This window comes from Nicotiana tabacum, chromosome 5 (genome assembly GCF_000715075.1).
Source record: "Nicotiana tabacum cultivar K326 chromosome 5, ASM71507v2, whole genome shotgun sequence".
NCBI classification, from domain to species: Eukaryota; Viridiplantae; Streptophyta; class Magnoliopsida; order Solanales; family Solanaceae; genus Nicotiana; species Nicotiana tabacum.
In genome coordinates, this window is record NC_134084.1 from 73,007,461 (window position 1) to 73,030,452 (window position 22,992).

The 22,992-nt window shown below is 37.4% G+C and overlaps 1 long non-coding RNA gene across 2 annotated transcripts; it reads left to right on the plus strand.

Annotated features, from left to right (window-relative positions):
* The first annotated feature begins 1,034 nt into the window (after window positions 1-1,034).
* LOC107803172 (uncharacterized) lies at window positions 1,035-6,353 on the plus strand. Of its 2 annotated transcripts, XR_012709576.1 has the most exons (4): window positions 1,035-1,136; window positions 2,592-2,747; window positions 3,757-4,940; window positions 5,838-6,353. It is a non-coding gene; the product is annotated as an uncharacterized LOC107803172 (long non-coding RNA). The 2 variants fall into 2 exon arrangements; XR_012709574.1 differs by having other exon boundaries at window positions 3,757-6,353.
* Window positions 6,354-22,992: the final 16,639 nt, after the last annotated feature.

Genomic DNA, 22,992 nt, shown 5'->3' on the forward strand with positions numbered 1-22,992 from the left:
ATTCGAACCATGGGGTTGGTAGATTTGGGTTCAGGATGGCATGGGGGTTCTATGGTGTTCAGGGGAAGGTCACCGGCATCCATGCCGCCGGCTTTCATGGCGGAAGTACGCAGGGGCGGCTAGGGTTTTAGGGCTGTTTGGGTGAAGACGACGAGGCTGGGGTGTTGGATAGGGGGGGTAGGGTAAGGATCTGGGCTTATATAGTTAGTGGGTGGGTTGATCTCAACCGTTAGATCAATCTAGATCTACGGTTTGGATCTGATGGTCTTAAGTGAAACGGTGTCGTTTCAAGTGTTGAGGGTTTGGGTTTGGTCCGGGTGTAAACGGGTCGGGTTTGTTGGTGGGTTACGGGGGATTGATCTTGACCGTTGGATCGGCTTGGTTTAAACGGTTGTGATGGGTTGGCATCGAAACGACGTAGCTTTGGTGTTAAACTACGTCGTTTCATGGCCTGGGGGTGGGCTGTTTGGACTGGTGGCTTGGGCTGTCCGCTTGGGCTGAGTTCGTTGGGCCAATTTTAACAAATTGGCCCAAGTCCGGAAGGGCCTTTTCTTTCTCTCTTTTTTTTTTTATTTTTTATTTTTATTTCTTTTCTTATTTATTTTAAAACAAAACTAAAAAAAAATCAAATTAAAATTAAATACACACTCAAATATAATTATTTGCGCACATACTAAAGTATTTCAAAACCGGTAAAGTCAAACCAAACAAAATCATGGACGAAAAATGCCTATTCACGATTTTCTATTTAATGACCGAATTACGGTTTGAATTACGCAGGACACATATATATTTTTTGAATTTTATTTTAATAAAGTAAATAAATAAGAATGGGCCAAAATCACAAATAAATCCACAAGGTGCCGCACAGAAATCCGAAATTGTACAGCGGGGCCAATTATATATTTTTTATTTCTTTTTGGAGCGATTGTCGTGTGAAGCAAAAATCACGTGCTCACATCGTCTCGTCCCATCCTGTCCCGTTAATTTTTTCCCTTCCAGTTGGACAGCCATAATCTGTAGTGGAGTCCAAAGCCACTTCGCTACCGTGTCACAATGTCAAGCACCACTGTGCTCTCTTGGTTAATCTGTTTTCTCTCTCCCCACGCCAACGTTCAAAGTTTTGTTATTCCAAGGTAATTCGATAGTTCAAAAGTTAGTTTATTGATCTATGTTTTCGTACGACGAAGCTTCATCTCTGTTCTTGTGACTTTCTGATTTTGTATTTTTCCTATGGCCTTTAATTCCTCTGTAAGTTTCTTTTTGCTTTATATTTCACTTTGTTTTTTGAATGTTTATTGTCGTCTGAATGCGTCGCCCTAGCTTTGTAATTGATTTATTTTATTGACATGCAAATGGGTAATTTGTGCAAAAATTGGTTTGATCCTTGCAATTTTTGACATTTTACAGCTGGATAACACTCTATTTCGTTGTCTGCGATAAACTACTTAAATATAATTTGATTTTACGCCATAGATCACCAAAAAGTTTATTACCATATCTGATGCAAATGGTAAAGAGAAAAATTTACAGTGAGGGAAGTTCACATATAGAACAACGGTTTCTCACTATGAATGATTAAGCTATGAGATTGTAGTTTAGCTATGAGATCATACGACTTTGCACATGTCCTTGATACAGAAAGCTTAACGAAACAGTGTTAAAAGCAAAGCTGCTTTTTTGCTTAAACATTTAAAGAATATGTTGCATAAGAATCCCTATATGCATGATTACTAAGTGTAAATAGTTAGAACATATGTGCGCACGATCCTGAGAACAAGTCTCCATATGGAGAAGGTTGACTCCTAGCTTGCTACAGTCCTAGAAATTGCTCTACTGTTACTATGGAAGTATTTTCAATTTTATTTCTTTAATTATAAACCTATTTACCTTATATACAATTCTGACGACGAAAGAATTTGTAGATTTCTTACAAATGTAAATTGATTTTGTGTAGTTTTAGAAGCATGAAGTTCGTCGATAAAAGATGAGATAAACACTAAAATAACCTGTAGATCTAATAGTTACAAATACAGAATCTACTGTCACTATACAGGTCAGAGTGTAGCCCATATATACATAGGTCCAGTTAAAAAAAATACTTCTGATTTACTGCTCTTTATGATTCTTCCACAGCTTTACAACTTTTTCCATACTTGCCCCTGCTATATTCTTAACATTCTGACAGTTTTCAGTAGCATAAACGAATACTGTGTTTTGACAAAGTTTTCCTGCATTATTAAATTTAGTGTGTATGTTTAAGATATTAGGGAAATAACATTGTAATTATGGTACCTATTACTTTCATATATGCTGGTCACTTGAAAGGTTTACAACTTCAGCTTCAGTCTTTCACTTTAACCGTTGTCTTGAACTCATCCGACGAAGAATGAAACTAACATACCAAAACCAAATACACATTTATTCACTTTTTTAAATGATAGTATGTTTTACAATGGAATAACTTTGTCATAGCATTGTATTGAATTCATATACCTTTCCATTGTCAGTAGAATAAACAACAAACTCTCCTACTTTAAGTCTACTGAGGTACTTTTTGTCTTGATTTCTGTGAACTATTTGAAATGCAGATATCTCACAGTAATAAGTTTGTGAAGAAATGTCTTATGACCGAAGGAACAAACATATACAGAAGATACAAAAGAGGAATCCTTAGTGGAAAAGCTTATTGCAGAAGCATCCGTAGGAGAAAATTGTTGTGTTATTATATTCATCACCGATGTCTGGTATTTATATTGCCACAGTCCTTAATAAGTTATAATCACTGACATCCCTGCTGGTTCTAAAACATGTGAACTTCTTTAGTGGAAAATGTGTGAACTTGTAGCTATCTTTTTTTCCGGGATTAACAGTACTGCACAAATGACATTCCTCAAACAAACAGATAAAGCACTTGGAGCAAATTAAAACACATGTATAGCCCATCAAAGCAGAAAAAACTTAACAGTTTACATACGGTAAAGTGTCATTCAGCGAAATAATCCTTTTAACATGCTATTCAGAAAAGTTATAGAATTTATGTACAGCAGAAAAGATGAAATTGTATATTTAAATAATGAACAAAACCTTGATGTTATGTTTATATGTCAGAACTTGCTAGATTCTAAACCCGTTAAGGTTTCTCTTATTTTGATTGAATAGTAAAACTGGATATTTATTTCTCATAAGTTCTCTTTATATAGAAAAAACTATTGTTGCTGTTAGACTGTGAGTAGTTTTGATATTTTCAGATTCATCTCTGAATTAACCCTCAGTAATTCACATCAATGCTTCAATGATTACATTTACTAGGCAGTTTGCTGATGCATTTACGACCGTAATAACTGATGAACTTGTATATTCCATTTCATTTTCCTTGTACTCTAAACCGAAAATGTCATATATGCTATGAAGCATGTGCTACATCTATATCTGGGTGGTCATGAAGAATAACAACTTCTAATTTCATATTTATTTCTTGTGCAACTATAATTTGAACCTTAATATTCTATGCCAGGATTGGCTAATCTGACATGTCTATGTCCGCACTCATAAGCATACTCTACAATGTTTTTAGAGTATTGTACAGGTGGTCTGTCAAGTCCTTGCTTAAACATAATGTTTATCTACACATTTTACAATTATGTCTTCTAATTATATAATAGTTAGATTTATTTCACTGTTGCTAAAGTTGATTTGACATAATAGTTTATCATCTTTGTTGATAAATTTTTTAATTGTTGCTATCCTGCGCAGATTCATATCAGCAGGTACTGCTGGAAGACCATATGACTTTGGCATTGAAGCTTCTGTATTTGTTGGTTTGTACATCAAAAGCATTCTACTGACTTAAAATGACAAAATATTAGAGAAATAGATGGCTTATAAAGAGTAACATTTCTGTGATAACTCTATAATCTTCTATTTCTCTTTTGGACACAAGCTCATTCCTTGCGGATATTGTCACTATACCTCAATTTATAATAGCAAAGCTTTGTTCATGTTGGGCTCGGGCAAAGCCCGGGCTACCCTTACTAGTTCTAAATATATAAAAGAGCGCAGAAGTTGCTCACCGTCGACATCCCTGCTTAGACACATGGGTATTTAAGTATTTTCACATACCTTCTGTGTCTCCTGCCCTTACAAGTGTGCTGAATTTTGGTGAGTAAGCGGGTTATGAGATACTTGTCGATGTTTTCCACGAAATTTTATCGGATTTTACTCCCAGCATCTCTCCTCCTCTTTATCTTCTATGGAATTTTCTCCGTGAGCCTTTGTTGGATTTCTTAGTAACAACATGAGAATTTTTCCGCCGTTCTTCTTTATTCATTGGTATTTGATTAAAATTGGTAGGTGTTTAAATTAGGGATTTTTGTTTACAGTTTCTTTCTTTCTTTTTCTTTTTTGGGTTCCATCTCATTACGTTTTTTCTTTTTGAGATACCCATCTCAATACTGAAACACTTCTGAAATCTTTGATTTTCTGCCTCTGTCAGTGTAGTTTCCTTACCAAAGAACTCAGCTTTTCTGATCTTTAAGAACAACTTATTTTACATATCTATAAGTGCAATTTCTTGATCTTTTTTGCTGATTGTGCTATTGCTTTCGATGTTTTTGAATTCGAAACCTTTCCAGAATGATTTTCTCAATTGAATTTAAACCATTAATCAGTGTTATCACTCAATAGACTTGAGACACCGTACAAAAAACAAATCAAAAATGTTTGTATATTTGTAAATGACCCATCACCATTCTCAAAGCACCCAGTTTTATTCATATGCATGCAGTGTTTCAAAGGCATCTTCTGGTGCTTCCACCGTCTAAGCTCCATCTTATCTCCATCCGATGAAATGCTACCCATTACATCAAAAAAAATAAATATGACGCACAACAAAGAAGGGCTGTTGAAAGCAAAACAGCAACAGGGTCACGGAGGAAGAGGTAAAAGTAAAAGAAGAGAACGATGAAAAAAAATAATAGAGAATGTACAAACAAAATCTAAGTAATAATAATCTCTTCTAGGTCCTGCAGAAAGAGGTTGTTTAGCTCAGCACAGAGGATAGCTTCATATTAGTTACCAAATAATGTTCCATTATTTTAACTGATGTAACTAAGGAAAAAGCATTTTTGGAGGAAAAGAAAACAGAACAAAAGACTTAGCTCTGTCTATGTTTCGATGGTTTCAATTTTTTCTAGACGTGGAATGGAATTGGTCTGATGAAAAAATCTTGTTACGACTATAAGGTACCAACTTGGCAAGTTTTCTTTAGATACCATCGAAACAGAACAAATGTTAATAGTGTGGTTATTCTGGTGTTTCGCATTATTTATAGATCTCCTATACTTTTTTTTTTGCTTTATGCACTACAAATATTCTTTTATGCTTTTGTAAGAAATAGTAACACTTGGAATGCATTAAGAATGCTTTCATTAGTGAAGGCTTATGACAAATCAATGAAAAATAAATAATTCTTCCTTTCGAAAACTGAATATCGCGTTGCTATAAGATCTGCTCTATAGAGCGACTTTGCTGAAGGTGTCCGAGCAGTCTTAGTGGACAAGGATCAGGTTTGTTTCTTGCGTTGCAAGCCCATGATACAATAACTTCATAAATGTTGGGTTTGTGGTTTCTTAGTGCATTTTCTGGTAAGGAATTTTCACTGAGCTTAGTTGAGGTGTGGTTTCATTTTCTTAAAGATTGAATAAACTTCCTGGTTTATATATTCTTTTTTTCGCAATACAGCTTCATTTGTCCTGTTAGACCCACCATGTTGTATTGTCGATTGAGTCGACTTACAACTTGCAGGAAACTAAAACCATTGATGATTTTGTTTCCAGAGTCCAAAATGGAATCCGTCTTGCTTGGAGGAAGAAGCTGGAGAATTGAATGTCTGACTGTGCCCGGATATCCTACACTTTTTCAGTAGTTATGATTAATAAATACTTATCTTTTGATCAATCAGAATACATGTTTATGTGTGTAATCCCAAATGACGCCTCTTCAGATGTTGGCATTATCTCTAAAATGTGATTTATGAGGAAATAAAGTGCAATTGGTGAAAAGAGCAACTGAAGGAGCGTTTTGTAATTTATTCTTCACTTAATTTCTCTCATTATTAACACCCTGTTTATATCTCTGTTTAAATTTCTTTTTTCAGTGCAAAATTGGAAAGTTGAAGAAAATGAGTGGAGATCAACACATGGATATGCATTACATGAACAATATGGGGTTTATTCCGTTACCATAACATAAAATACGTGTACTTCAGCTGAATATTGTACTTTTTGTACTGAGAAATAGTATTTGTCAAAGTGAAACATACTATAGTTGGAAGTGTTTGTTCTGCCGCTCGAAAAGAGTAACGAGCTTTTCTGCTTATTCCATTCTTTCATTTTATCCCAGCCATCTCTCAACCCATTAGCAAGTATACACTGCTATACTTTCAGCAGAGAAGATACCAACTCCATTCATATGCTGACATGTTTTTTCATTGCTTAGGATATACGGAAAATGGTCAAATATATCCCTCTACTATTATTTATTGTTCAAATGTATCCTCCGTTATACTATCCGACCAAATATACCTTACCGTTAGGGAAAATTTTATATTTGCCCTTATTTTAACGGATCGGACACGTGGAGGCTTTAAAATAGAATCCTCAACCCGTTCCATAAAAACCCAAACCCATAAAAATAACCCATAACCCGGCCTGACCTCCCCCTTCCCCGATTTGAACTTGAAGCTTCAAGTAAGCTTTAATCCGGCCCCGTTTGGCCATACATTTTGGCAACGTTTTTTCAAATCTTTTTTGAAAATATTGTTTGTTCATAGATTAATAATCTATTTTTGAAAAAATTTTGAAATTATTTTTCATGTTCCCAATATCTAGTTTAGGGTAGATTTTGGGTGAAACTTGTTCTCCCACTCACATAACTTCAATTTTTTTCCAAATAAAATGCATGTCCAAACATAATTTCAACTTCCAAAAATTATTTTTCAAAACTACTTCAAAAATTATTTTTTCAAATTTCAACTAAATTTATGTCCAAACGCTAGCGGAGTTTTAACTTTCTTCTTCAAATTTTCTGCCTCAAAACCGTTAGATACTCACGTTTCAAGCTCCAAATATCAGTTTCCAGCAGTTTTAAGCATTATTTTGGTCGTCATTTAAAAATCAAAACCCCCAGATTCGAAGCTTTGAAGAATGCTTCCAATGGAGTCTTTAGCTCTCTTTCTAGTTCCAAGTTATCTCCAGAGTAGCTAATCATGATTTTATAGCTCAAGATATTAAGTTCAGATGTTTTGAAGATTAAAGATTAGCTCCAAATCAAGTTCGGACAACAAATAACTCCTAATTATTTTTTAAAAATTCAAGCTTTAAACCCAACAAACCAAGGTAATGGTGTTCTTCAAAAGTTCTACTCCAGATATTTGTGAATTTTCATCTCCACAAACACACAATCAACTGAATTTAATTACCAATAAACAATAACATATATTTTTAACCTCAAATTTGAATACTTTTTTTCTTCATCCATAACTTCGATCTCCAAGCTAACCTAGCATTAGGTGCTTGTAATGTTCACTTCACTTTCCACCCAACAGTCGCCAAGTGATTCAAGCACAATCAATTGAATCTAATCAGATTTTAGGAACAAACAAACAAGCTTCGAAATAAATGTTCTGTAACTCTAGGCACATGGGTATTGTCTTTGACTTTAAATTATTGTGTTTCATAGACACCCAGATAAAGCTTATTAGAATTTTTAGAAATACTTGTCTCATCTCCCATCTTTACATCACCTTCAGAGTTGGCCTTCTTGGTGTGAGAGGTGGGATGTAATGTGATTTAGGATGTTTTGATAGGAAGGGGAGATCGAATCAGGTCATGTGTTAGTATAATATATGGTTGGCTTTTTATCGAACGGGTTGGGGCTTCTATTTTAAAGCCTTCACGTATCTGATCCGTTAAAATAAGGGCAAATATAAAACTTTCCATAACGGTAAGGGTATATTTGATCGGATAGTATAACGGAGGATATATTTAAACAATAAATAATAGTAGAGGAATATATTTGACCCTTTTTCGCAGAAAATACTATCTCATGTGGCAAAAAGCATTAGATGTTAGCTCGTACTTGAGCAATGTTAACGAATCTTACAAGTGATTTTTCTCTTCATCACAAAGCAATACTTTTTAAGCAAGAGTTACCATATCACTCTTTACGCTGTCAAACAATATTTATCGAAATAAAACACACTCTAATTCAAAGTGTTGGGCCTGGTTTGCCCGGGCCAATCCCATCTAGTTCAATTAGAATACACATCATGTCTACTTTGGAAATTCTAATCCCTATCAAGTTTTAGTTTTTTAGATATCTCTTTTTTGTTAATTTTTAAAAGTACACGATTAATTTAAAATAAATTACCTAAAATATATTTAAGAATAAAAAAAGAAGGAGCGAATGAAAAGTGGTTGACCAGAGTCAATGACACTGATATTTTACCCAAAAGTAAATACACGTATAAAGATCCAAAAGTAAATTATTGTATTGTTGGATAAAATTATAATTAAAGTTAAATATACTAAAAATACGGATGAACTAATATATGAAGAATTTGAATGAAAAAAATAAACTGTTTTCTTTAATGTTGAGAACAAATAACTAATTTGAATAACTAAGTAATAGAACAGTTTAATTTTAATTATTTTTAAATTCATTATGTAAGTAAAGTTATTTTCATTCTGACAAAACTCTTAAGATACATTAAGTTGTCTACGTAAGAAGAGCATTGGTGGTAACAAAAATTAAAATAAACAACACAAAATTAGTTATAGTATAGTATTAAGAGTCAAATTGGTAAAAACACAATACTTGAAGTGATAAGGATAAACACAATAGAAAGAAATATATATTCTATATGAGTTGTCATTTATTGTTATTATTAGTATTATTTGCATTTAAGATTAAGAAGAATGCTTATTTTATATAATTTTAAAGTTTTGGAGTCCTTTTTTTGAGCGTCTTGCCAAAGACCACATATAAAATAATAGAATGGAGAAAAGAAAAATAGTAAAATAGTAAAATGACAATTAGAAAATTGGGAGGCAGCCAAAAAAGAAAATGACTGGGACAAAAGGAAATAAAAAAACATAAAGAAAAGGGGAAGTTGGATAAGGTTCAAGATGATTCAAACTTGAATTTTATACACGAGAAAAGTTTTCAAAAAAATCGATTAGTCATGACAGCTTTACCTAAAGTATAAGAATTATAAGAATTTTTTTGGCAGAATTCCTCATCTTATAGAGCTAACTAAATGAGATCAACATTCATACTTCTTAGAACTTATATTTTCTTCTTTAATATTTATTTTATAAGTCAAACACATAGTTTAATATTTATTGACGCGAGGTACACGTGCAAGACACGTACACAAAAATTAATTAATAAAAACACTTTGATTTTCCTTGTTTAAGAAAAGGTTCATCAGGAAAAAAAATGGTACCTATTATATTTTTGGGACCAAAACCTTATGCCTTACTCGTTAATGTAGCATCGTGCCAAGGTCTAGCGAACACTATAATTCACCCACTATTAAAGAGATGAACGGCTACGATCACTTGTATTACAATCCAAAATCCTCTAAGGGTCGTGATAGCATTGGACACCACTGTCAGGCAAGCCAACACCCATAAATTAATTAAATTCCCATTTTTAGTATTTATTGAAATCATTCCTTTGATACATTAAATCATAAATAATGAAATTTAGTGAAATAAGATGATGTTTTTAACAAACTTAATATTTAATAATCTCATAAGCATCCCAGAACCCGGTGTCACAAGTGCATGAGCTATTTCTAGGAAATCAAATGAAGTACACTAACTGTTCGAGATACAAATTGGACAGAAGGTAAATACTATACACTGAAAGAGATTATGCCGGCTGCGGTTCGCCTCGAGAGAAGCAGCTCACCTAAGTCTTTGTATCATCCATGCTGCTATGCCCATTAGGCCGCAAGAGGTACATGTTCCTGTGCAACAAAAATGCATAGCAAGTGTAGCATAAGTACAAAAATAACCTGTACTCAGTAAGTATCCCGTCTAATCTCGAAGAAGTAGAGACGAGAGGTCGACTTCGATACTTACTAGTGGTCTAATAACAATATACCAATAATATAATAAATCGAGGATTTTCATAAAAAGGGTTGTAACTCAATAACATGAGGCAAGCAAACAATTCTTCCTTTTATAAGAAATTCCCAAATTCATTTTCGTCATTTATACATTTATCTCAGGCCAGGGAGAAACAAATATCAACATTTAATGAATTCCAAGGCAAACAATACAAGCACGCACAAGTTATTCCGTGGTCGTACGACCCGATCCAACAAATATTTAAATTGTGCATTGCCAGAGGGTCGAGTGGCGCGAACCATAGATGCATCTATTTAATCTAGCGAGGCGTTCGGCTCGTTCCACAATAGATAAACACATTCAAACAGTCAAATCAAGAATTCATCAAGGAGAAATTATTTAGAAAAAGACAAGCTTCTCTTTTAAAAGTCAAGAAATGATGTCTAGCCTTTTAGAAATTTATTTATACGTTTGATATGTTTTAAGCATTTTTAAGTTGATAACAAGGTTTCAAATATTACAAGTAAAGCATGGTTTTGGGCCCTAAACTACCCGGACTTAAGCATAATAGTAGCTACGCACGGCCTCTCGTCACCTCGTGCATACATAGCCCCCACAAATAGGAGCACCTATCTAATTAATTTACTTATGGGGACAATTGCCTCTTACAAGGTTAGAAAAGAGACTCACCTCACTCCGCAGTTCCATATCCGGCATTACACTCCCTTCCGAAGACTCAAATTGATGCACAACGTTCCAAGGCTAGCCAAAATTATGTAAACCCATCAATACATGTTCAACTACTCATAATAATCAAATTTGTAACAATCCCTAACCCCGATCGAAAATTTGACAAAAACGCCCTCGGACCCACGTGCCCGGATTCCAAAATTTTTTGAAGATAAAGTTTACCCATAACCTCACGAACTCAAATATGTAATTTACTCTTAATTTCATGTCCAAAATCGTGGTCAAAATTCGAAAGTACTAATTTTCTAGATTTTCCCCTCAACCCCAAGTTTCTACCAATTTTCATGCTAAAATCTATACAAAATCAATGTATTTAACTCAAAACTAACATAAACCACTTACCTCATGTTTTATGGCAAAAATGGCACCTCAAAGTTGCTCTAAAATCGGCTCCAATGGAAGAAATGTGGTTGAAATGAACCCAACCCCCGATTTAAAAGAACCTCACTACTTCCAGCATTTCTGCACCTGTGGTCACTTGACCGCTTCTGTGGTTCCGCAGGTGCGACCCACAATCCACTTCTGCGGTCCTCCTCCAGGCCCTCAACTTCCGTATCTGCGCCCATCCTCCCGCAGGTGCGGTCCCGCTTCTGCAGCAAGCTGACCGCATCTGCGGTTCCAACCTAGCCCAGTCACTCCCGCTTCTGCGGCACCAAGGCCGCTTTTGCGGCTCCGCACCTGCGGCCAAGACCTCACATGTGCGGTTACACCAAATGACAGCAGGCTTCAGCTCTTCCTCCCAACTCCAATTCTATCCGTTAACCACCCATAATCCACCTGAGGCCCCCAGGACCCAGTCCAATCATACCAACCAGTCCCATAACATAACACAGACCTGCTCGAGGCCTCAAATCACATCAAACAACATCAAAATCACGAATCATACCCCAATTCGAGCTTTATGAACTTTAGAACTTCAAACTTCTATATCCGACTAGAACCTATCAAATCACATCCGATTGACCTCAAATTTTGCACACAAGTCATATTTGACATTACGGACCTACTCCAACTTCCGAAATTGGAATCCAAACCCGATATCAAAAAGTTCACTTCCGGTCAAACTTCTCAAAACTTTAAAATTTCTATCTTTAGCTAAATGATTCCAAAATGACCTACAGACCTCCGAATTCACTTCCGATCGGGCTCCCAATACCAAAATCACCATATGGAGATATTGCCAAACTCGGAATCCCAAACGGACATCGATAGAATTGAAATGCACTTCTTCCCAAATTTATGAAATTCTTCCAAAAATGCTAACTTCCACAATAAGCGCCAAAACGCTCCTGGGTCACCCAAAACCCAATCCGGGCATACGCCCATGTCCGAAATCATCATACGAACCTGCTGGAACCTTCAAATTCCGATTTCGAGGTCATTTACTGAATAATCCAATCTTAGAGCCCGTTTGGATGGGCTTTTTAAGTGATTTTTAAGCCAAAATAGCTTTTAAGCCATAAGTTAGGAATTCTAGCTTTTTGCTTTTGGCTTGTCTTTGTCATTTTAGCTTAAAAATAAGTACTTAAAAGCACTTTTTTACTTTATCCAAACACTACAAAATGGCTAAAAAGCTATTTTGGCTTAAAAGCACTTAAAACAAGCCAATCCAAATGGGCTCTTAGTCAATTCTTTCAACTTAAAGCTTCCGAAATGAGATTTTTTTTTTCCAAATCAACTCCGAACTTCCCGGAATTCAACTCCAACCATGCATACAAGTCATAATACCTGAAGTGAAGCTGCTCATGGCCTCAAACTGCCGAACGACATGCTAGAGCTCAAAACGACCGATCAGGTCGTTACATTCTCTCCCACTTAAACATATGTTCGCCCTCGAACATGCTAAGAACTGCGCTGGAGTTGTCTGAAATCACATTAAACACCTTGTGTACCTACCCATGCTACCACAACTCAGTTGAGAACATTAGCTCGAGAAAATCTAAAGATATTCTCTTTTATTCAAACAAATGAGCCTTAGACCCAGTTTCAACATCCGAAATTCTCTGCCAGGCCTGCTTCCAATATATGACCACCGTACCAATCACTACACGATGTACCAGAACATGGCAGCATGCCTTTGCCGAATTCTCACAATGCACCACATCATCCACAGGACCATAATAACATTCTCTGATCATAATAACTGACATTCCCCGAATCTGATGCTCACAATGCACCTCATGACATGTATAAGTCTTGTTACAACTCTCACAATACTACCACGACGGAAGAGACGTGTAGACATTCATAACCAACTGCCGAGTCAACAAATCATTGAGGCTATATTCCTGACAAGAACCATTACCTCATTCTGAACCACCTAATGGTATTTGCTATTTAATATACTTCATATAATCCGATCGCTCTGATCCTAGATCCAATAATCTTGTCTCACCCAGTACGAATGGCTTAGGAAACAAGCCACCCCTAACATGACCACAAGTCTCATATGATGCCAGAATGTGCCAATAAGCTACCCACTCGAACATGATACATAAGGAAAACAAACTCTGGAAGGGACTACTCAACTCACGCTGCTAATATGGACTTTCCTCAGAAAATGGAAAACAAAAACAGAATACAGAAAACTGTACTCAACATCATACTGTTGCGGCGTGCAACCCGATCCAAATAACATGTCCGTTGCGGCGTGCCATCCGTTCCACACATAAAATTCACACAAGGAGATATACACCGAGCTAAATTGCTCATTACTTACAAAATACCAAATATCGGTCACAAGAACGCTAAGTGCATAATACCATCCCTGAGGAAACATAGCGCCGTAAGCTACAAAACTCAAACACAACTGAGGTGTGATATATAACCTGAGTCACAGGAGCTATCCTTCTCACATAACACCATCACTACGCGGAACCTCACACATAAGAAATTTATCAAACCGATTCACAACTTACACGACACCATATAGTATTACATGAATAACCGACGATGAAATAACATCCCATGTTCGAATACTCCTCCATAAAGAGTGCATTGCTAAAATGAACGCATTCGGCCTGATATAAATCCCATATTCATAATTGAGTCCACCAACAAACCTCAAGCCAATTCTGATCGCCCGCACTAGGCTAATAACCTTCATGGGTCCATAATAACCTCTTTTTCTCATAATACACAAGAACAACTATCGTAACCAAAGCAAACTCCACCATTCATAGCCCAATAAACCGAGGGTCCTCCAAGCATAAATTCTCAAATTAATGATATTACCAAAATCTTCATAATTGGTTTAAATTTTTAATCAATCAAGTGGCTGCATGTCACACTTATGCAATCTTCCTGTGAGATACACTTCCACGATCTCATGCACCAGGTAACAAGTCTGCACTTCTATTTCACCGGCCACACAAATGCTGTAAAGCAAATCAAGAATCCGTAACAGGATGCAAAGCCTCCTACACAAACACCGATCTTAGGTGATGCTGAAGACAATACTAGCTTACTCTAAACATCTAAATCCCTTTCCTGCTCATCCGAGCTCGTGACATCCTTGTCAACACTGAACCCACAACCTTGATCCTTACTTCCAAATTTCATACTGCTCACTGCACCTAACATGCTAATATGCGATAGTGCCAGAATTTCATCATAACTCTTGAACCACTAATAGGGTAAATACTTCATCATATAAAAACTTTTTACTTAACTCATTATGAGAGAACCATAGCAACACACGAGTAAATCTTCATAACCGTAGAACACACAAATTCTCAAGTAGTGGTTTAAACCACCATAACCCTTCTGGGATCCACCTACACATAACAACTCAATCCGCACTCATCCTGAGTGGCCTTGTATCACGAGACCATGCTGTCTCAAATCCCACCAACCTTTTCATACCCTCTTTGTGCGCATGCTCGCCTCCTCAACTGATGTACCCATTCCGATAACTCTCCTACGAATCCGAAGTTATTTTCTCTCTTTCCCCCAAATGTTATACTACAAGCCGAAGATATTATAGAACATTCCAAGCCTCCTTTCATAATCCACTGCAAAAGCTCTATTCTTAACCATACTTATGGACTCGAAATCCTTAGACACCACACTTTAACCTTTGACTCCACTAGGACTGTTATTGAGAGTCACCCACTCTGACTTGGTCCCGAATATAATCAAACCCAAGAATCTTCTAGCACATGAACACCCTCTCGACGAAGCACCTAGCCACATCACTTTCCTTGGAACCCGCATCTATACAAAGCATAAATCCTGAACCTCCCCCAAAGCCTGAACACGATCCAATAAGGCCAACCGTAGCACATCTTCATCAAATCCCTTGCCTCAAATGACTACTTATGTTTTTTTACCTTAGTTGTAATAACTCACCAATATACTGATAACCCGAGATGTCACAAATAGACGACTATGCAATCCAACCGTAGGCAGCGGGACTCTTCCACTTAGCTTGAAGCCACTATTACACCACTCTAGAGCCTACTAAGATTCTTTATCTCTTATTGACATGACCTTGCTCAATCAAACCGCCAAATTCCTCAAAATCCTTCCATTAGCAGGTCACAAACACTCTGAATCTCTAGCAACATTCGCTTATTCGACCTCTTACTAGATAGTAAGTGAAATCCTCCGCAGAAGCTTCGCCAACCACGCGACCACTGACCTGCTCACAGGAGATAACCCACCTGTGGAAATTACCTACTGAGATCTTCCAACGTCGCTGCACGGGGTACAATCACTAGGACACCAATAACCCATCCTGGGCCCGTGCTCATCCACCAGCTGCATAAATCCATTCACTTCTCGTGGACATCAACTAAATGTGCGATAATATCTTCCTATCTAAAGTCATGTTGTATCCTTCTTCATATCAAGCAAATCCTTTCCGTCATATCCAATCTCCTACCGTATACCAGCTAACATTTCGAATTGAGCCCGTAGACCCAATCACCGTCCACTGAAATTCCCAAATCATTCCAAACATCCCTCAAGGTGTGCAGTTATCCTACCACTAAACCGATACGCTTCTCTGCCACTCTCCCACTTTGGCCAAACCCTCTTCTTTAAGAAACTATTCGATTTCCGCCTTTTACACCTGGCTTCTTTAAAAATTTAACCACCACATGACACTTCCCACTTGTCCTTCCTCATCCCTTGCTGCCCAGTTGTCGCTTTAATTTAATCCCTATCTCTGCAACATTTGAATCAACATATCACTACTAACTTTAAATCTCTCCGAAGATCATCTTTATCGAGCAATCAACACTAAAAATACCGGGTCAATCCTGAACCACCGCACCCCGCAATCTTTAACAACAACTACTTCAATGCTGTCTCACAATATCCTGCTCCGAAGGCGAATTGTAGAAAACCATAACACCGACAAACTTAACATATTCAATTGAGGACGACGACACCACGTCACAAATGAAAATTCCACTACACTTGAAAACACTGAGTCTCGTTACTCCCTCAACCCAACCTGAACATTCATAGTCCGATTGCCCTTCCTCTACCGAAAATAAAATACCGAATCTCTGAATCATGAACTGAGTAGATCTCCTTTCAAGTTGTTCCCTGCCCGAACACATAGGCAAATATCCTACCATCACGTCAATATTGCGCGATAACCGTTAATGAGCATCGTATCAACCTCTGCATAGCCTCAAAGCTCTCAGTAGTGCAGCTACCGAGCTGAAGTGACCGAATATCCTTCCGCAAGGCGACGACAATAACCCAATTAACTATGCCGGGAGAACATCCCGCACCACATTTATAGTATCATTACAATTCCTTAGTTCCCAATTTGATAACAAGCGCTTCACGTCGCGTAGGATTGAATTGGAAGGAAATAAGGGCATAAGACTCAAAAGAATCAAACAGCACGATGAGGAATCAAGTAGGGAAGTTCTCCTAACAGCCCTGTAGCCTTTCGAAGATAAGTACAGACGTCTCCGTACCGATCTGCAAGACTCTACTAGACTTGCTCATGACATATGAGACCTAAGGGAACCTAATGCTCTGATACCATGTTGTCACGACCCAAAATCCTCTAAGGGTCGTGATGGCACCGGACACCACTGTCAGGCAAGCCAACACCCAGAAGTTAATTAAATTCCCATTTTTAGAATTTATTGAAATCATTCCTTTGATACATTAAACCATAAATAATGAAATTTAGTGAAATAAGATGATGTTTAACAAACTTAATATTTAATAATCCCATAAGCATCCCAGAACCCGGTGTCACAAGTGCATGGGCTATTCCTAGGAAATCAAATGAAGTATAATAGCTGTCCGCGATACAAATTGGACAGAAGGTAGATACTATACACTAAAAGAAACTATGCCGGCTGCGGGTCACCTCGAGAGATGCAGCTCACCTAAGTCTCTGTATCATCCATGCTGCTAGGCCCATTAGGCCGCTAGAGGTACATATGCCTGTGCAACAAAAATGCACAGCAAGTGTAGCATGAGTACAAAAACAACGAGTACTAAGTAAGTATCTCGTCTAATCTCGAAGAAGTAGAGATGAGAGGTCGACTTCGACACTTACTAGTGGTCCAATAACAATATAAAAATAATATAATAAATCGAGGCTTCACATATAAAGGGCTGTAACTCAATAGCATGAGGCAAGTAAACAGTTCTTCCTTTTATAGGAAATTCCCAAATTCATTTTCCTCATGTATACATTTATCTCAGGCCAGGGAGTAACAAATATCAACATTTACTGAATTCCAAGGCAAGTAATACAAGCACGCGCAAGTCATGCCGAGGTCGTACGACCCGATCCAACTAATATTTAAATTGTACACTGCTAGAGGGCCGAATGGCGCGAACCATAGATGCATCTATTTAATCTACCGACACGTTCGGCTCGTTCCACAATAGATAAACACATTCAAAAAGTCAATTCAAGAATTCATCAAGGAGCAATTATTCAGAAAAAGGCAAGCTTCTTTTTTAAAAGTCAAGAAATGATGTCTAGCCTTTTAGAAATTTATTTATACATTCGATATATTTTAAGCATGTTTAAATTGACAACAAGATTGTAAATATTACAAGTAAAGCATGCTTTTGGGCCCTAGACTACTCGGACTTAAGCATAATAGTAGCTACGCACAAATTCTCATCACCTCGTGCGTACGTAGCCCCCCACAAATAGGAGCACACATCCAATTAATTCACCTATGGGGACAATTCCCTCTTACAAGGTTAGAAAGGAGACTCACCTCGCTCTGAAGTTCCAGAGCCGACATTCCACGCCCTTCCAAAGGCTCAAATTAATGCACAATGTTCCAAAGCTAGCCAATAATTATGTAAACCCATCAATACATGTTCAATTACTCACAATAATCCAATTTATAACAATTCCTAACCCCGATCGAAAAGTTGAAAAAAAGCCCTCGGACCCACGTGCCCGGATTTCGAAATTTTTCGAAGATAAAGTTTATCCATAACCTCATGAACTCAAATATGTAATTTACTCTTGATTTCATGTCCAAAATCGTGGTCAAAATCCGAAAGTATCAATTTTCTTGGTTTTCCCCTCAACTCCAAGTTTCTACTAATTTCATGCTAAAATCTATACAAAATCAATGTATAACTCAAAACTAACATAAACCACTTACCTCATGCTTGGTGGTGAAATGGAACCTCAAAGTTGCTCCAAAATCGGCTCCAATGGAAGAAATGGGGTTGAAATGAACCCAACCCCCGATTTAAAAGAACCTCACTGCCTCCAGCATTTCCGCACCTGCGGTCACTTGATCGCTTCTGCGGTTCCGCAGGTGCGACCCGCAATTCGCTTCTGCGGTCCTCCTCCAGGCCCTCAACTTCCGCATCTGCGCACTTCCTTTCGCAAGTGCGGTCCCGCTTCTCAGGCAAGCTGACCGCATCTGCAGTCCCAGCCTAGCCCAGCCACTCTCGCTTCTGCGGCTCCACACTTGCGGCCAAGACCTCGCAGGTGCAGTTACACCAGATGACAACATGCTTCAGCTTTCCTCCCAACTCCAACTCGATCTGTTAACCACCCGGAATCCACCCGAGGCCCCTAGGACCCCGTCCAATCACATCAACCAGTCCCATAACATAACGCGGACCTGCTTGAGGCCTCAAATCACATCAAACAACGCTAAAATCACGAATCACACCCCAATTCAAGCTTTATGAACTCTAGAACTTCAAAATTCTACATCCGACGCTGGAACCTATCAAATCACGTCCTATTGACCTCAAATTTTGCACACAAGTCATATTTGATATTACGGACCTACTCCAACTTCCAGAATCAGAATCCGACCCCGATATCAAAAAGTCCATTTTCGGTCAAACTTCTCAAAACCTTCAAATTTCTATCTTTAGCCAAATGACTCCAAAATTACCTACAGACCTCCGAATTCACTTACGATTGTGCTCCCAATACCAGAATCACCATACAGAGCTATTCCCAGACTTGGAATCCCAAACGGACATCGATAGCATTGAAATGCACTTCAACCCAAATTTATGAAATTCTTCCAAAAATGCTAACTTCCACAATAGACGCCAAATTGTCCCGGGGTCACCCAAAACCCGATCCGGGCATATGCCCAAGTCCGAAATCATCATACGAACCTGCTGGAACCTTCAAATCCCAATTCCGAGGTTGTTTACTCAATAATCCAATTCTAGTCATTTCTTTCAACTTAAAGCTTCCAAAATGAGAATTCTTTTTCCAAATCAACTCCGAACTTCCCGGAATTCAATTCCGACCATGTGTACAAGTCATAATACCTGAAGTGAAGCTGCTCATGATCTCAAACTGCCGAACGACGCCTAGAGATCAAAATGACCGATCGGGTCGTTACTGTAAGCATAAACTTTAATTCATACCAGGATCTTGAACATGATAATCTTACATATAATCGTTATAGAAAACATACTTGAAGCGGAATCCATTATCGTGAAGCGGAAGCGTTGATTGAAATAGGTTTCTCGCCCCTTGCCCTAGCTTTACGTTACCACCGACTTTAGTGATGGAAGAAAGAAAATAAAAAAATACGGTAACCCTAATGGGTGGGGAGATGACCAATTTATAGAGGTTCTCACTTAATCTGGTACGTCCATCAAGTAACCAATCGGATGGATGAGATTTGATAATTAATTAAATATTAATTATGGGCCTTAACCTATTGGGCCACACATACATAGGAAAATAACTTACATTCTCCCACTTGGCCCATTAATCACATAATATTAACATTTAATATAGGAACATTAGTTGCGCATAAACAAATCTCTTTTGTAATGTCCATCATAAATACCATAATACGATAAACTACTAAATGTGAGTTATGGCGGTCATATATAATTCATCTAAATACTCCCTTCCATATACTACAACATTAGCAACTCATCGTATCAGGTCCATAAGCTATAAAATATTATGGTCCACAATAATGTCTCATTCAGACTTATCCTGCAATATCTCAAAACAATAATGTGTACACCATTATGAGAAACAGGAGATCATTAATGTATATCAGAAACATATAAATGAGCTCAGAGTGTCAAAACATCATAAATACATCAATCATAAATACAGCCAAGACCCATTCTATGTACATGTTCTTTAAATATCTTCGGCTGTAAACCTTTCGTTAACGGATCTGCAATCATGAGATCAGTTCTAATATGCTCAAGTGACACTCTTTGTTTCTAAACTTCCTCCTTGACGGTAAAGTACTTTAATTCCATATGTTTGGCACCTTTGGAGTACTTATCGTTCTTGGAGAAGAATATTGCTGCAGAATTATCATAGTAAATTTTCAGCGGCTTGGTAATGGTGTCGACAACCCCAAGTCCTGAAATAAAGTTTCGCAGCCATAATGCATGAATTGTGGCTTCAAAACATTCCACAAATTCTGCTTTCATCGTGGATGTAGCAATGACAGACTGTTTGGCACTCTTCCACGATATTGCTCCTTCAGCTAATTGGAACAAATAACCAAACATGGATTTTCTAGTGTCAATACATCCAGCGAAATCTGAATCCGAGTATCCAATAACTTCCAAATGTTTGGATCTCCTATACATGAGCATGTAATCATTCGTTCCTTTCAGGTACCTCAAAACTTTCTTTGCAGCTTTGCAGTGATCAATTCCTGGGTTACTATGATATCTTCCTAACATTCCGACCGCAAAACTAATATCTGGTCTTGTGCAAGTCTGAGCATACACAGACTGCCAACAATTGAAGAGTAAGGAATTGATTCCATTTCCTTTCGTTCTACATCATTCTTAGGGCATTGCATGAGACTAAATTTGTCCCCTTTTTGAATTGGAACAATTCCTGCTGAACAATTGTTCATATTAAATCTCTCAAGAATTCTTTCGATATAGCCTTTCTGAGACAATCCCAATAATCCTTGTGATCTATCATGAAATATTTCTATTCCTATCACATAGGATGCCTTACCCATATCTTTCATTTCAAAATTCTTAGAGAGAAAATCTTTAGTCTCACGCAATATACCTAAATCATTAGCAGCAAATAGAATATCATCAACATATAGGACTAAAAATATAAACTTGCTCCTACTGATCTTTTGGTATATACACCGATCAACGGTATTTTTCACAAATCCAAAAGATGTTATGGTATCATTAAACTTTATATACCATTGTCGTGAGGCTTGTTTAAGTCCATATATCGACTTCTTCAGTTTACACACCATTTGACCTTTTCCTTTAATTTTGAAACCCTCTGGTTGGTCCATATAAACTTCCTCCTCGAGGTCTCCATTAAGAAAGGCAGTTTTTTCATCCATTTGGTGTAACTCTAAATCATAATGAACCACCAAAGCCATAATAATTCTTAAGGAGTCTTTCTTTGAGACCGGCGAAAAGGTCTCCTTATAATCAATGCCTCCTTTCTGAGTATAACCCTTAGCAACAAGTCTGGCCTTGTATCTTTCAATATTGCCATTTGAATTGCGTTTGGTCTTAAAGACCCATCTACACCCGATTCTTTTAGAACTTTCTGGCAATTCAACAAGATCTCAGACTTTATTGTATTCCATGGATTTAACCTCTTCCTTCATGGCATCAATCCATTTGTCAGACTCATTACTTTCTATGGCTTGTGAAAATGAAACCGGATCCTTATTAAGACCAATGTCAAAATCAGACTCTTGCAAATAAACCACGTAATCATCCGAAATAGCCGATTTTCTAATTCTTTGAGATTTTCTTAATGGCATTTCTTGTGGTTCATTTGTGTCAGATATTTGTGAGTTAGTTTCTTCATGAAGTGTTTCATCCAAATGTTGTCCGGTGTTGTCAAAGTGTTCTTCAACAACTGGAACATATTTGGTATTTGTGTGGAAGTAGGCACATTCGTGGGTAATAGAATATTGACCCTCACCTCTTTAATTTCCACACTTTGCTTTTCAACACTCCCACTAACTTCACCATTCTCAATGAATCTTGCATTACCGGTTTCAACAATTCTCGAACTATGGTTTGGACAGTAAAACACATACCCTTTAGATTTCTCTGGGTAACCAATAAAGTAACCACTTACTGTTCGAGAATCTAATTTCTTTTCTTGTGGATTATAAACTCTAGCTTCCGCTGGGCAACCCCAAACATGCTGGTGCCTTAAACTAGGTTTCTTCCTGTCCACAGTTCAAAAGGGGTCTTTGGAACTGCCTTACTAGGAACCCTGTTTAATAAATATACAGCGGTTTTAAGAGCATACATCCACAATGATTTAGGTAATGAGGAATTACTTATCATGTTCCTAACCATATCCATAAGTGTTCAATTGCTCCTTTCTGCAACACCATTTTGTTGAGGTGTTCCTGGCATAGTATACTGTGCACATATGCCACGTTCCTCGAGGAACTTTGCAAATGGACCGGGACATTGTCCTGTCTCGTTATATTTTCCATAATATTCACCACCTCTATCTGACCTAATGATTTTCACCTTTTTATCTAATCGTCTTTCAACCTCATTAACAAATACTTTGAGAGCATCTGCTGTTTGAGATTTTTCTTTCAGCAAATAGATGTATCCATAACGTGAAAAATCATCGATAAAAGTGATAAAATATTTCTCTCCACCAAAAGATGGA